The 17,362-nt window shown below is 44.1% G+C and overlaps 1 protein-coding gene across 3 annotated transcripts in view; it reads right to left on the bottom strand.

The window, feature by feature from the left end:
- IL34 (interleukin 34) overlaps positions 1-15,123 on the bottom strand; it is a 49,035-nt gene extending 33,912 nt beyond the window's left edge. Inside the window, exon 1 of one of the 3 annotated variants that reach the window (XM_073605654.1) lies at positions 14,807-15,123. The gene's annotated coding sequence lies outside the window, so the exon portion shown is untranslated. The remainder of the gene's footprint in view (positions 1-14,806) is intronic. The other 2 variants (XM_073605653.1, XM_073605655.1) reach the window with 2 other exon arrangements.
- Positions 15,124-17,362: the final 2,239 nt, after the last annotated feature.

A 17,362-nucleotide genomic window follows, 5' to 3' on the forward strand; every position in this document is an offset into this window, starting at 1 on the left:
TATGATGGGCAAAGACAATGAAAGGGCTGGTCCACTCTGAACTGAGAATTCAGTGTTTTCTGGATGCTGAGGACTATACTTGTGAGACCGCTGTGCTGAATTCCTGCTGTGCCCGTTGTGAGGGGTTCCCACCATCCCTGTTCTGGGCTCCCGGCTCTGCACACCTACTGTTCCCGCCATGTTTGTTCTGAGTTCCTGGGTCTGTACACCGGCTGCTCCTATTAAAGGAGGTTCCCACTATTCCAGAGCTGAGTCCCCAGGGATGAACACCTGTTTTGCCCATTATGAGAGCTTCCCACCATCCCTGTGCTGAGTTCCAGGGTTTGTAAAACCTTCTATACCTGTTATGAGGGGCTTCCACTGTACCTGTGCTGAGTTCATGGGTCTGTACACCTGCAGTGCCCATTATGAGGGGTTCCCATCTTCCCTGCACTGAGTTCCCAGGTTTGCAAACCCTCTGTTCTCATTATGAGGGATTGCCACCATCTCTGTACCGAGTTCCCATATCTGTACACATGCAGTGCCCATTGCGAGAGTTTCCCATCCTCCCTGTGTTGAGTTCCTGGGTCTACACACCTTTTGTGCCCATTTTGAGGGCTTCACACTATCTCTGCACTGAGTTCCCAAGTCTGCACACACTGTGTGGCCATTATGAAGGGTTCCCACCATCTCTGCACTGAATTCTCAGTTCTGCATGCCTGTTGTGTCCATTATGAGATGTTTCCCAACATCCCTGTGCTGAGTTCCAAGGTCTGTACATCTGTTGTGTCCATTATGAGGGGTTCGTTATAACCCTGTGTTGAGTTCCTGGTTCTACACACCGGCTATGTCCATTACGAGGAGTTCCCACCATCTCTGTACTGAGTTCCCAGGTCTGCACACTCTTTGTTCCCATTATGAAGGGTTCCCACCATCCCTGTGCTGAGTTCCCAGGTCTGCACACCCTTTGTTCCCATTATGAAGGGTTCCCACCATCCCTGTGCTGAGTTCCCAGGTCTGTACACCTTCTGTGCCCATTATGAGGGGTTCCCACCATCTCTGCACTGAGTTCCCAGGCCTGCACACCCTTGTGCCCATTATGAGGGGTTCCCACCATCTCTGCACTGAGTTCCCAGGCCTGCAAACCCTTTGTGCCCATTATGAAAGGTTCCCACCATTCGTGCACTGGGTTCCCCAATGTACAAGCCTGCTGTGCCCGTTATAAGGGGTTCCCGCCATGCCTGCTAGATTTTCTAGATAATAGAGTAAAGGAAGAGACCCTGGTGGCTCCTTGATGCCTCTGACCTTTTATCATGGCACCCGTCTGTAGGTTGATGAAACTCCCTGATTTCGAGTGACTGTCCCTGATTTGGAACAAAGTCCCTCTGTCCCTCTTTCCTTCTCATTTGTCCCTCATTTTACTCTGATCTACTGTACATAGTTGTATATAAAATGCACCTTTTATCTTTCAAAAAGTATTTCTCAGTACTAAACTTTTCATAAAATATCTAAATTGCTTCATTTGTAAATTTCAAAAGCCAATGTAAAGGAATAGTAGTGGTGAAAAAAAAAACATTTGTGGGTTTAACTAATCATTTTTGTATATTTCTCATTTAAAGGACATGGCAGGGGTGTGTGTCCTATGGTACATACTTTTGCTAATAGGTGCCCCTAGTTCCCATCTCAAAAACTTGGGCGGCATGTGGATGTCATCACTTGTTCTGGACAGCAGGACAGTCCCTTTGGATACTCTGATGTCCTCCATTCCCTTGAGGTGGTAGGTGAACCATTAGAGGTCAAATCTTAGGTGAGATTTTAGGTAGGCCGTGTCCCCGAGGATGACAGACAGGGACAGACCTCCATGTGGGTGAACAGGCTGCAGAGTCACCCCATGATGACATGTTTGTGATTCAGGACTTCTTTCTGTCAGGACAGGAAAGGATGGGCCTAGTTCTAAAAAGATCTTTCACCAAGTTAGAAAATTGTTTGTGAGTAATAAAAATAAGTTGTATGAACACTTTAATCCTCATCCAAGTGCCCCATTAGGCTGGGAGATCAGGTGCAGGTTTGATAACACCATCAGTGAGCTTGATATATACTTAGGGACATATACTAGAGATACATAGGAGACTTACCATAGCCTTATATATTCATAAGGGACATACTGTAGGTATACTAGAGATACTGTATATATGCATAATAGACTTAGCATAGCGCTTTCTAAATATACACACAAGGGACATATACTATATATATATATATATATATATATATATATATATATATATACACAGTGGGGATGGAAAGTATTCAGACCCCCTTAAATTTTTTACTCTTTGTTATATTGCAGCCATTTGCTAAAATCATTTAAGTTCATTTTTTCCTCATTAATGTACACACAGCACCCCATATTGACAGAAAAACATAGAATTGTTGACATTTTTGCAGATTTTTAAAAAAAGAAAAACTGAAATATCACATGGTCCTAAGTATTCAGACCTTTTGCTGTGACACTCATATATTTAACTCAGGCACTGTCCATTTCTTCTGATCATCCTTGAGATGGTTCTACACCTTCATTTGAGTTCAGCTGTGTTTGATTATACTGATTGGACTTGATTAGGAAAGCCACACACCTGTCTATATAAGAACTTACAGCTCACAGTGCATGTCAGAGCAAATGAGAATCATGAGGTCAAAGAAACTGCCTGAAGAGCTCAGAGACAGAATTGTGGCAAGGCACAGATCTGACCAAGGTTACAAAAAAAATTCTGCTGCACTTAAGGTTCCTAAGAGCACAGTGGCCTCCATAATCCTTAAATGGAAGACGTTTGGGATGATCAGAACCCTTCCTAGAGCTGGCCGTCTGGCCAAACTGAGCTATCGGGGGAGAAGAGCCTTGGTAAGAGAGGTAAAGAAGAACCTAAAGATCACTGTGGCTGAGGTCCAGAGATGCAGTCGGGAGATGGGAGAAAGTTGTAGAAAGTCAACCATCACTGCAGTCCTCCAGGGCTTTATGGCAGAGTGGCCCAACGGAAGCCTCTCCTCAGTGCAAGACACATGAAAGCCCACATGGAGTTTGCTAAAAAACACCTGAAGGACTCCAAGATGGTGAGAAATAAGATTCTCTGGTCTGAAGAGACCAAGATAGAACTTTTTGGCCTTAATTCTAAGCGGTATATGTGGAGAAAACCAGGCACTGCTCATCAGCTGTCCAATACAGTCCCAACAGTGAAGCATGGTGGTGGCAGCATTGTGCTGTGGGGGTGTTTTTCAGTTGCAGGGACAGGATGACTGGTTGCAATTGAGGGAAAGATGAATGCGGCCAAGTACAGGGATATCCTGGACGAAAACCTTCTCCAGAGTGCTCAGGACCTCAGACTGGGCCGAAGGTTTACCTTCCAACAAGACAATGACCCTAAGCACACAGCTAAAATAACAAAGGAGTGGCTTCACAACAACTCCGTGACTGTTCTTGAATGGCCCAGCCAGAGCCTTGACTTAAACCCAATTGAGCATCTCTGGAGAGCCCTAAAAATGGCTGTCCACCAACGTTTACCATCCAACCTGACAGAACTGGAGAGGATCTGCAAGGAGGAATGGCAGAGGATCCCCAAATCCAGGTGTGAAAAACTTGTTGCATTTCCCAAAAAGACTCATGGCTGTATTAGATCAAAAGGGGGCTTCTACTAAATACTGAGCAAAGGGTCTGAATACTTAGGACCATGTGATATTTCAGTTTTTCTTTTTTAATAAATCTACAAAAATGTCAACAATTCTGTGTTTTTCTGTCAATATGGGGTGCTGTGTGTACATTAATGAGGAAAAAAATGAACTTAAATGATTTTAGCAAATGGCTGCAATATAACAGAGTGAAAAATTTAAGGGGGTCTGAATACTTTCCGTCCCCACTATATATATATATATATATATATACACATACACATATTAGACTTACTATGGCGCTATATATTCATAGAAGATATACTATAAAGAAATCTATATATAAGGGACTTACTATAGCATTATCTATATATAGAACCATAGTGCTATCTATATATAAGGGACCTGCCATAGTGCTATATATAAGTAGCACCCTCCTGCAAAGGCTGCTTGGATATTAGGTAATTTTTTTTGTGTGACTCACAATGGAGCAATGGTTAATTTCTTTGGGCTGCTCTTGGTTTCACAGGCTGCATGTTTGACTTTTCTCCCCTGCATTCTGGAGGCTTCTGGAACATATGTAGGTCAATATTTATTGAGTACCAGTCAATCCCTGAGAGGGGTGGTCCAGTAGGTGGCTGGAGGGGCTGATAAATAGTGTGTAGCGTAGCGAGGTCTTCCTGTAGAAGGGATTCCACCAGTTTGGGTTCAGGGTGGCTACCAAGTCCTACCAAGTACAGTTGCTGCTCATCGAGGCCCCATCTAAGGTAATCTTTAACACCCTGATTTTCACCTGAGAGATCCAGTCTGCAGAACCTTACTAGAAGGCACCAGGAGGAAGCTGAATGGGCTGTTCCCTGGCCTTGTGAGCACTTACTGTTCCACAAGATCCTGGTGACTGGGTTCTATTGGAATGTCTGAGCCAAGTAGTTCTTCTTTCATGGGATCCGTACAGGGATGCTGTTAGAAAACACGGGGCCCCATACAGCCTACCTGACAGGGCCCCCGGAAAGTGACTGAGGACATCTGATTTATCAGTCCCTTTCTCTGCAGCCTCAGCTGCACAGATGAATGAATAGGAAACACTCTGAGGCTTCCTGCTCATTCACAAACTGAAACATAGTAAATACAGTTTACTATGCTTCAGTGATGAATGGACACAGGAGTGATTGTTGTTGATCGTTGACTGTGTTAATTCAGGAATGGAAGTGGCCAGTAAATGACATATTTACCCGGCCTTCCCCCACTCTCCACCCGGAAACATCCCCCTTTGTGCCCGCAGCAGCTGGGCGAGGAGAGGAGGGAAGCCGCCAGTGCTGCTTAGGAAAGGGGCACACAGGGGGCCCAGACAGCAGATGGAAGGGGTGCATGGGCTAGAACCAATCCCCCTGCAGTGCAAAAAATAAAACAAATATACCGCGCTGTCTACAATGGTTGTCTAAAAGCAGCCAGCACAGCAATAGATCAATTGCAAAATTTAGAAAACATATAGAGGATAAGTGCAGCACTAATGAATAATCTCAGAATGAACTGAGAAAAAATATATATAAATCACAGTGTACATATATAAATGTTAATACATATATGTATAAAACACAGTGCACATATGTAATAAACCCTTAAAGGGAAATGATGAACCAAATATAACAATAAAAGATGTGCAAATAATACAAAAAAGTAAATACAGTGGAACCTCGGATTGCAAGTAACGAGGTTAACAAGCATTTCCCAATATGAGCACTGCATTTTTAAAAATCGTAACTCGGTTTGCGAGTCTTGGCTTGCAAAACGAACATGATTCAGGTCAAAACTTGTGCAGTACCACGTTTGGCCTGAGGTGGGGGGTGTCGGAGCTGAGCGGCGCCGATCAGAAATGCACGGAAAGGCCCGAGGACAGCTCGGCTGACCTCGGCAAACCTTGGGAACGGAGTCTTTCCAAGGTTTGCCAAGGTCAGCCGAGGTGTCCTCGGCCTCTCCGGTCGTTTCCGAGGCTCTCTGGCGCCCCCCCCCCACCTCTGGGTGCATGCAGCATTGCATGCCATTGAAGTCAATGTGGAACTAATTATTTTCGTTTCCATTGACTTCAATGGGGAAACTCGCTTTGATATGCGAGTACTTTGAATTACGAGCATACTCCTGGAACGGATTATGCTCGTAATACGAGGTTCCACTGTAAATAATGTCCAAAAAATAATGTCCAAAGAAAACAAATCACTAATACTTAGAACAAACACTGAAGGTGAGCCAAACTATATGAGGATAGAGATATCCAAAACCTGATTCGAAGTGGTTGAAAAGTAAACCGAGCGTCGATATGGTATAGAACAACAAAACGTGCCCAAACTTGCTGATATGTGATCCACCACCAGAGAGTCAAAAGGCTTACCGGAGAGTTTGAACCCAAGTAGGTATACACCTAATGGGTCAATCAGGCTTATTGGGCAACACACCCAGGAGAAAATTCCTCAGCAGACACGACCTCCAGCCGGAAGACCAACTCCAATGGTGAACCTCAATGGGGTAGGTATTAGACAGGAAACCGGATGGATGGTTTGTCCAATGTAATAAATTTACAGAAAGAAGATAGGCACATAGTGTAATTCCGTTTAAAACTGGAAGATTTAAAAAAAAAAAAGAGTAAATAAACTCACATTTAAGTAAATAAAAAAGCGCTTGGAATAGAAATCAGTGACTTCAGCAGAGCGTCCCAATGCGTTTCGTCTCATAAGACATCATCTGGGGTTTTTTGTATTATTTGCACATCTTTTATTGTTGTATTTGGTTCATCATTTCCCTTTAAGGGTTTATTACATATGTGCACTATGTTTTATACCCCCTGCAGCGCAGCCAGAGGCAGAAAGAAGAGGAGAAGCTGGCCACGCTGCAGGGGAAGGCCGAAGAAGATTGGTGTCTGCAATAAGACAGTACAACCAGCCCTCCTGTTTAGCAGGTGCCAGGGCCCCACTTTTGAACTGATTTGGCCCAGGCCCAGTACAGGAGGGCTGTACTGTCTTATCAGTGGCCCTGGATCCGTACCTCTGGCCTTTCCCTTAGTCACTTCAAAGGGAAAGAAATATGTAGCAAGGTCCCAGGCCTCCTTTGATCTAATGAGAACCTCCAGGGCCAGAGATAGCGGACATCCTTCTGTATATGGTGGGTTTCATGGCATAGTGGGTGTAATGCAAGGTGGATTGATTGGGCTCCAGACACTTCTTGAATGCAAAAGAGATTTTATTTCTCTTAACAGTACTTTGGGAAAGAGGGTTAGGGCCAGGACACCCTTAGGTAGTTGCAAGTTCAATTGGCAGACTCCGAGACTTCGACAGGAGGACAGCCATGGAGGGAAAGGCATCCAGACGGCAAAGACGCCACATCTGCATGTGTAGGAATTCTGTGTCTTTTGGCAACAGTCTTTAACAGTTTCTCCAAATATAAATCAAAAACATATACCGCGCTGTGTTGTATAATAAAAAGCAGCCAGCACAGCCGAAGACAAACAGCACAAATACCAAAAAATAGAAAAATGCTGCGCTTAAAATTATTAGGTGTAAACAGTGATATTAAATAGAGTGAAAATATCAAAAAAACACTGCGCTAACTTGTGAAAAAAGCAGCTACATACAGTGTCCACGTAGTGGACTTTACATTTATTTTCAATTTTTTGTCAGTTCATTGATGTTTGATGTTTGATGTTCATTATTTCACTTGGTGGATTTTATGCCACAATTTGTTAGTATTGTTGATATTTAATATCACTCTATATAAAATGTAGCGCATAGAGAAACAAAGAATAATGATAAAATGTAGTCACAAACACCACAGGTCTATCGACTGGGTGTGGTGAATACAACAAATGCTATTGAGGAGTCCATGTGTCATAAGGAAAAATGAAGAAAAACAAAAGTCTCCAAATATGCACATAAAAAAAGTCACTGGCAGTGAAGAATGTTCCAAATGTGGACAGAAGACTGGGTAAGTCGGTACATGGAAACCTCATCAACCAACAACGGCATCAAATCAGGGAATGGTAGGCATAAACTCTTACCGGATCCAGTGGACTACCCTGTCTGCAAAATGGAGTCATGAAGACATTGTGCCACCCAGGGCGTGTAGAACGATATCCAGACCGTCAGACCTCACAGGTAAGGACTTCACAGGAACTCACAGGGTTATCGGATGGGTGTTCCCGGTGGATCCAGGCGGGATTCTGCCAGCTGGGATGTACTGCATATGATGGAGGTTGGACATTCACTTCTTGAATGAAGGGTTTCAGGGTTTCCTGTTTCCCTTACATGCAGCAGTTTCACTTCATTCAAGAAGTGAATGTCCAGCCTCCATCATATGCAGTACTTTCCAGCCGGCAGAATCCCGCCTGGATCCACCGGGAACACCCATCCGATAACCCTGTGAGTTCCTGTGAAGTTCTTACCTGTGAGGTCTGACGGCCTGGATATCGTTCTACACGCCCTGGGTGGCACAATGTCCTCATGACTCCCTGTCGCAGACAGGGGAGTCCACTGGATCCCGTAAGAGTTTATGCCTACCATTCCCTGATTCGATGCTGTTGTTGGTTGATGAGGTTTCCATGTACCGACTTACCCAGTCTTCTGTCCACATTTGGAACATTCTTCACTGCAAGTGACTTTTTTTATGTGCATATTTGGAGACTTTTGTTTTTCTTCATTTTTCCTTATGACACATGGACTCCTCAATAACACTTGTTGTATTCACCACACCCAGTCGATAGACCTGTGGTGTTTGTGACTACATTTTATCATTATTCTTTGTTTCACTATGCGCTACCTTTTTTTATAGAGTGATATTAAATATCAACAATACTAAAAATTGTGGCATAAAATCCACCAAGTGAAATAATGAACATCAAACATCAAACATCAAAAATCAATGAACTGACAAAAAATTGAAAATAAATGTAAAGTCCACTACGTGAATATTGATTGGCATCAAAAAATGGAGCAACAGTTTATAAATTTTCAAAAGATTTCTAAAAAATCCTCAAATTAAACATGTTGAAACAAGAAGTAAATGGGAATCTTGTGAGGGAACCACCACCAATTGCGTGAAAGCTTACCAGAACTAGTGGACTTAGAGAGGCATATACCACCTAAGTCAACCAGGCTTGTAGTGATGAACACTATATGCGATATGAAACTCTCAGCAATCCGGATAGGCACGATCACATTAGAACTTATGAACGGCACTGGTCAGCAAGTTATTCACATGAACGGGCAATAGGATATCAGACGAAGAGATGACCAAGGAGGTTTCTCATATCCACACGTGGAAACCAAGAAATAAAACAAAGTCCACATAGTGTGATATCGTTTAGGAGGAATATTTATTAAAAAAGTAAAAAAATTGAACACTCACATTTGAAGAAGCAATCAAAAGCTTATCGAACATAAAAAGGCGCAGTAGTGATAGCAGCACTTGATCCTACGCGTTTTGTCTGAATAGACGTCATCTGGGGCGTGATTTAACAGTTCCTAACACGAAGCGTAACAGTTCCTTCACTTCCACTACAATCACTTCTTGTAATTCTTCAGCCCACTGAGCTCCCGGTCTCTCACTAGACTAGATGATTCACTGCCACTGAATCCCTTGAGCTTTTCCAATCTTCACGGTGATATCTTCCTCAAGCATCACCCCCGCCCCTCTGCTGGGTCCCTAGCTTGGCACTCAAGATACTTCTCAAGCTTCACCCCAATGGCCTGCTCTGTCCCTGGCTTGACACACAAGGCTGCTCTTCAAGTGTCACCTCCGCTTGCTGGGTCTCTGGTTTGATATCCACTGAAGTTTCCCGATTCTTCACCATCCCCGTTTGGTGAGAATACTGCTCAGGTACTTGCTTCAGTTACTCTCTGTGGTCCTTGGTAATAAGGCGCATGGTTCCTTACTGGTGACAGCTTCCCCTCTACCTCCGACCACCATAGGTTCTCCGGCCGGCAGAACCGTCACTTCTGGTTGGACAGCAAGCCCCAATCCCAACCCTGCGCTGCTCTCTTGATTCTGGATAGGCCCTCAGACAGCCTATCGGCCAGATGTGCCCGGAATAGGCCTAATTTCCGGCCTAGAAGCCTTGGCAATACAACACACGTCCACCCAGACTGCTGGCACAGAACGCTGATCACCTGACTCCACCCAAATATATCGGTTCTCCCAGCAAGCCAAGGGATTTAAGAAAACCCCTGCCCATTGCCTGGGATACCCCATATACCCATAACTTGACCTTGCAGTGCCCTTCCCGTATCTAATGGCACCAGGTACCCGGCCACCAGTGTTAATTTTGGCAGCAAATTTCGATTTAGTTTTAGTCGTAGTCTTAGGACTAAAATGGCATTTTAGTTTTAGTCCCATTTTAGTTTTCTGCAATTGTTTTAGTTTTAGTCGTATTTAGTCTACTAAATCTCCAGTACATTTTAGTCGACTAAAATGTCCTACGTTTTAGTCGACTAAAATCTCCAGTACATTTTAGTCGACTAAAACTCATTTTAGTCGTCTAAAATTGAATGGGTTTAATTAAATTGTAATGCATTAGTTAACATTCCTCTACAATTTCCAAACTCATTATATACTGCTGAAGTGAAAAATCTAATATGTTATTTATTATGGTATTGAGGTATGAACATGCACTACAGACCAGTGTTAATTTTGAAGTCAAATTTCAATTTAGTTTTAGTCTTATGCCCTGTACACACGATAGGATTTTCCGATGGAAAATGTGTGATAGGACCTTGTTGTCGGAAATTCCAACCGTGTGTGGGCTCCATCACACATTTTCCATCGGAATTTCCGACACACAAAGTTTGAGAGCGTGCTTTAAAATTTTCCAAATACAAAATCCGTTGTCGGAAATTCCGATCGTATGTATGCAAATCCGACGCACAAAGTGCCACTCATACTCAGAATAAATTAAGAGATGAAAGCTATTGGCTACTGCCCCGTTTATAGTCCCGACGTACGTGTTTTACGTCACCGTGTTTAGAACGATCGGATTTTCTGACAACTTTGTGCGACCGTGTGTATGCAAGACAAGTTTGAGCCAACATCCGTCAGAAAAAAAACATGGATTTTGTTGTCGGAGTGTTCGATCAATATCCGACCGTGTGTATGGGGCATTAGTCTTTTGACTAAAATAGCATTTCAGTTTTAGTCCCATTTTAGTTGTTTGACTAAAATGTCATTTTAGTTTTAGTCGTATTTTAGTCATCTCAGTTGTTTTAGTTTTAGTCGTATTTTAGTCGACTAAAATAATATTCATTTAGTCGACTAAAATGTTTTTAGTCGTTTTAGTCGACGAAATTAACACTGCCGGCCACCTAGCGGCAAAAGAGAGAAGTACACCAATTACAGACTTATGCTGCGTACACGCGGTCGGACTTTCCGACGGGAAATGTTTGATGTGAGCCTGTTGTCGGAAAGTCCGACCGTGTGTATGCTCCATCGAACATTTGCTGTCGGAATTTCCGCACACAAATGTTTGAGAGCAGGTTCTCAAATTTTCCGCCAACAAAACTTGTTGTCGGAAAGTCCGATCGTGTGTACACAAGTCTGTCGCACAAAAAGCTCACGCGTGCTCTGAATCAAGCAGAAGGAGCCGCACTGGCTATTGAACTTTCTTTTTCTCGGCTCGTCGTACGTCTCGTACGTCACCGCGTTCTCACGTTCGTAAATTTTTGGCCAACATTTGTGTGACCGTGTGTATGCAAGACAAGTTTGAGCCAACATCCTTCGGAAAAAAAACCACGGTTTTGTTGGCGGAAAGTCCGATCGTGTGTACGGGGCATTAGAGTGAAATCAATGGATCCCTAACAATAGGCCAAGGTAGCTATACCTGGCAGGTAAATTTAGGAGCAACCCTGCCTAAACACCAGGGTGCTACATATATAGAGGATGGTCCCTGTAACACAGGGAGCCGTCCTCTTATTGTATCTTATAGCCCGGAGAATCCCACACTCTGCATCCTCCCTCATTGTTAAAGCTTGCAGCAATACATTACAAAAAAAGACATTCCCCTTGTGTAAGTGTGCTTGAACTGTGCTCTGTGTGTGCTGGCAGAACGTTTATCATCATCACCAACCACCTGCCCCTTCGGGGGGGTACCACTACATATGTATGGGACACTTACCATAGTCCTATATATATTTACATATGAGATGCACCATAGCGCTTTCTATATATAGGAGACTTGCTATAGCCCTATATATACATAAAAGACTTACCATAGAGCTATCTATATACAAGGGACATACCATAGCCCTAGCCGGGGTCTGGAGGCAGGAAGAGTGACAGTCATAGAAGAATTAATAATCACTTATTACCTGAGGCTCCTGGAATGGACTGACTGGATCTTGAATTCTGCATCCTTCACCCATTATATCTGAGTTCTATAACTTCTTATCTATGTAACTGATATCTGCCGACATTGTGTCAGTGTTACTCAAGTGCCCATAAGGTTCATTCTCCTATACCCTACATAGGTTTACCCTTCTTAAGGACGCCACATCCTTCACTCATCATCACAGATCAATTATTTGGTTCGCTTCGCATTAGATAACTGACAGGGATAACATGGCAGGATAAGGATCCTTATTACAGATAAGTGACAGTTATTTTCAGCTGATGACGGCCACATGACTGTAGACAGATTTCTCCATCTGTCTATTGGAATTGAACCAAGACTTCATTCATATACATGTGTTTTTTAATTACAGATGTAAAGGCAGCTGCATTGTTTTCAATGGAGTCATTCACACAGATGTGTAAGCATGAGCTGCCTTCACATTTATAACACAGACCCAAAAACTCTGCGTCTGAGTACATGAGATAATACGCATTTACACATTTATACACATGTACATGCATAAACAAGTAAATACCATCCAAACAAGGGGGAAGAATTTACGCATTTATACTCATACACATCATTACGCATCAAGTACCTTACTGATCATTACATAGAAACTTACTGATCATTATGCAGAAATTTACTGATCATTACTCAGAAAAGTACTGATCATTACGCAGAAACGTACTGATCATTACGCAGGAACTTACTGATAATTACGCAGAAACGTACTGATCATTACGCAAAAACTTACTGATCATTACTCAGAAACGTATTGATCATTACGCAAAAACTTACTGATCATTACGCAGAAACTTACTGATAATTACGCACAAACTTACTGATCATTACGCACAAACTTACTGATCATTATGCAGGAACTTACTGATGATTAAGCAGGCAGTTACTGATCATTATGCAGAAACTTACTGATCATTACGCAGAAACTTACTGATCATTACGCAGGAACTTACTGATCATTACGCAGAAACTTACTGATCATTACGCAGAAACTTACTGATCATTACGCAGGAACTTATTGATCATTACACAGAAACTTACTGATCATTACGCAGGAACTTATTGATCATTACGCAGAAACTTACTGATCATTACGCAGGAACTTACTGATCATTACGCAGGAACTTACTGATCATTACGCAAAAACTTACTGATCATTACGCAGGAACTTACTGATCATTACGCAAAAACTTACTGATCATTACGCAGGAACTTATTGATCATTACACAGAAACTTACTGATCATTACGCAGGAACTTATTGATCATTACACAGAAACTTACTGATTATTACGCAGGAACTTTTCTGCTAGCAAAAACATGCGTAGCAACATCAGTAACATTTCTGCAGCCGTGTGAATGAAGCCCTGGTCTATATGAAATATTGGTACTGGTTCCTACTGGTATATTCCAGTATAAAGGAGGATAGTGAGCATTAATGGATGGGTGGATGCCCCCCCTCTACACAGAGTACACGCTATATGCAGAATATAAAGGGGGGGGGGCACTTCAATCATTTTGGGGAGGGGGGTGCATTGCAGCCAACTATACACTTCACTATGCAGAGAGGGACCTCAGACATTGACCCCAGGGGGCGACTATGTGTTTAATGAGTGGGCACCCCTACCATGATATAAACAGAATATATAGGGGGGCATTACGTATTTTAGGGGGTATTGGGGGGGTACTGAAATCTTCACTGTGCACAGGGGGACCTCAGACATTGACCCCAGAGGGTGACTATGTGTGAGTGATAGGTGGGCACCCCTACCATGGCGGAAAAGATGTATGTAGGATATACAGGGAGCATTGCAACCTACAGAAATCATGGAAGGAATGATATATATAGAATATATAGGGGGGCATCACTTATTTTGGGGGGGGAATTGCAACCAACTGAAATCTTCACTGTGCACAGAGGGGCCTCAGACATTGACCCCAGAGGGTGACTATGTGTGTAATAGGTGGGCACACCTACCATGGGGGAAATGATATATGTAGGATATATAAGGGGGCATCAATTATTTTGGGGGGCATTGAGACCTACTGCAATCTACACTATGCACAGAGGGTCCTCAGACACTGACCCCAGAGGGTGACTATGTGTGTAATGGGTGGGCACCCCTACCATAGAAGAAATGATATGTGTAGAATCTATAGGGGGTATCACTTATTTTAAGGGGCATGGCAACCTACTTAAAATATATTCACTGTGCACAAAGGACCTCAGACACTGTCCCCAGAATATGACTATGTGTGTAATAAATGGGCACCCTTACCATGGGTTAAATGATATATGTAGGATATTTAGGGGGGACATCAATTATTTTGGGGGGCATTGGAACCTACTGCAATCTACACAAGGCACAGAGGGGCCTCAGACACTGACCCCAGAATGTGACTATGAGTGGGCAACACTATCATGGGGAAAATGATGTATGTAGGATATGTAAGGGGGAGGGGCGTCACTTATTTTGGGGGGCACTGCAACCTACTGAACACTTCACTATGCACAGAGGGGCCTCAGACACTGACCCCAGAATGTGACTATGTGTGTAATAGGTGGGCACCCCTACCATGGGGGGAAAAGATGTATGTAGAATATATAGGGGACACCTCAATCCCTTTGAGGGGGCTTTGCAGCCTACTGATGCCGGCTCTGCACAGTCACCATTCACGCCAGAACTAAAGGAGGCAGCGGGCACCCTGGCCGCTCAGTGACATTCCTCTATATACAGAGGGGCACACAGAGGGGCACAGAAATTGGGGGACTCACCGTCAGTCGCTCCACAATCCGCTCTCATCTATCCAGCCATCGCCTTCATCCCTGGAGCCTGATCTCCTCCATGCAGATGGTGTGCAGACCGCCTGGAGAAGTACGCTGTGTACGCCACCCCTGTCTGGATCTTTGTGGCTGCCTAGAGGGTGAGATTTGGGGTCAAGGCAGAGGGAGGAGCTGGGAGACAGAAGAAGAGAAGAGTAGTCAGAGAGAAAGAGCTGAGGACATCCCTCCCTTCTGGACAGCAGCCAGGAGCACATGGACAGATCACTTTCATTATTGAAAGAGTCAGTGCAGAGTCACCGCAGCGAAAGGAGTGAGACATTCCTCCGCAGCCAAGTGTGTCGCCATCCTAGACCATGACTATGTACTGACAGAGAGCTCTACCAGCCTGTGGAGAGAAAGCGTCGGTGCCATAGAAAATGAGTACCATCTGGAGAGAATGTTGCAATCAACGCAGAGCTCTCCGCTGTTCAGTGTGTCAGTCCTATAATACAAATGTATAACATTTGGAGAGAACATTATAATAAACCCTACAGATATATGGGGAGGACAAAAGTGCAGCGCTACTCCAATCTCTGTGAGTACCAACGATGAATACATTCATAGCAGGCTTACCTGGAGGAAGCTCAGACCTCCTTTTAAGCTTGGTTCACACCTATGCGTTTTTTTGGTGCTTTTTGCAGAAACGCACTACAGTCCATTTAACATGGTTTCCTATGGGACACATTCACATCAATGCTTTTTTTTCAGCCGCTGCGTTTTTGGAAAGGGTCAGGGCCTTTTTTAAAACGCAAAACGGTGCTTTTTTTTGCTTCAATAGACATCAATGGAGGAGCGTCAGAAAAGCAGGTAGTGCGGTTTTGCCGCGATTTTTCCGCAATTTTACAGCAATTTGCTTTTTGTGTTTAATCTGCCCAACAACAAATTGGCGAAAAAAAAAAATGCAAATCGCTGTAAAATCGCGTGTGCAAAAAAATGCACTGCAGGAACGATCGACCTTAGTGCTGGTTCACACTTTGCAGAATTCACAACGAATCCTGTGCGTATTCCGCACTGCATCCAAATTGCACCCCATTCATGCGAACCGCTGCGGGTGTGTATGTTAAAGCAGAGTTCCACCCAAAAGGGGTGGGCGGAGGGGAGGAGTAGGTACCCGATTTTGACAGGTACCCGCTCCCACTTCCGTTCCGGTTGCGTTAGACGATCAGAAGCGGAAGTCCTCCTTCCCCCCCTCCCTCCTGAAGTCTTCTGGGACAAATGACAGGTCCTAGAAGACTTTGGGACCAGTCACAGAGCGCTGCGGCGCTCGCGCATGCACAGTGGGCACCCGGCTGGGAAGCCGCAAGCTTTGACAGCCGTGTACCCGTAGTGAAGATGCCGGCGCTGCCGAGGGAGGACACGGGGAAAACACAGCTGGGGTGAGTTCACCGCTGGATTGTGGGACAGCTGAGTGGCTGTTTATTAAGATTTAGAAGCTATTTAGAAGCTACAGTTTATGTAGCTGCTGACTTTTAATAAACAAAACAATGGCTGGAACTCCGCTTTAAGTTAACGCCCCGCAGTTCGCAAAACGCAGTGCGATTTGCAGAATCGGATTGCATGGGTGTGAACACCCATGTGGTCTGATTCTGATGCAGCCAAAAAAAGGATCCTGCACAATTTTGGTGCGATTTGAGCCATACAGAATATTGGCTCAAATCGCATTTCTGAAGAATCGCATGTGATTTGAACAGGAATGTGGTGCACTCAGCCCTGGTTCACACTGATGTGATGTGGGACACACAGCGAATCCTGTGCGTTTCCATAAGGGGCATTTTTTTTTTTTATATTTCTTTGAAGTGTATATGTGAGATCTAAGGTCTTTTTGACCCCAGATCTTACATTAAAGAGGCCCTGTCATGCTTTTTTTTTTCTATTACAAGGGATGTTTACATTCCTTCTAATAGGAATAAAAGTGATCCAATTTTTTTTTTTAAAGACACAAAATAAAAATAAAAAGTTAAAGCGGAGTTCCACCCAAAAGTGGAACTTCCGCTCATCGGATTCCTCCCCCCTCCGGTGTCACATTTGGCACCTTTCAGGGGGGAGGGGGGTGCAGATACCAGTCTAAGACAGGTATCTGCACCCACTTCCGGGAGTAGACTCCCGCGGAAGTCACGCCCCCTCCCGCACTCTCCCGCTGTCTCCTGGGAAAGACACAGGTCCCAGGAGATAGCGGGAACATTGAGAAAGCGCAGCGCGACTCGTGCATGCGCAGTAGGGAATCGGGAAGTGAAGCCGCAACGCTTCACTTCCTGATTCTCTCACTGAGAATGGCGGCGGCAGCACCCGAGGATCGAGGGACGGTTCGGTCTCGGGTGCCGACATCGCTGGACCCCGGGACAGGTGAGTGACCTTATTTTAAAAGTCAGCAGCTGCAGTATTTGCAGCTGCTGACATCTAAAAAAAACATTTTCGCCGGACTCCCGCTTTAAATAAATAAGAAATTTTTTTTAAAGCGTCCCGTCCCTCTGAGCTCATGCACAGAAGCGAACGCATATGCAAGTCACG

Source organism: Aquarana catesbeiana, linkage group LG11 (genome assembly GCF_042186555.1).
Source record: "Aquarana catesbeiana isolate 2022-GZ linkage group LG11, ASM4218655v1, whole genome shotgun sequence".
NCBI lineage: Eukaryota > Metazoa > Chordata > Amphibia > Anura > Ranidae > Aquarana > Aquarana catesbeiana.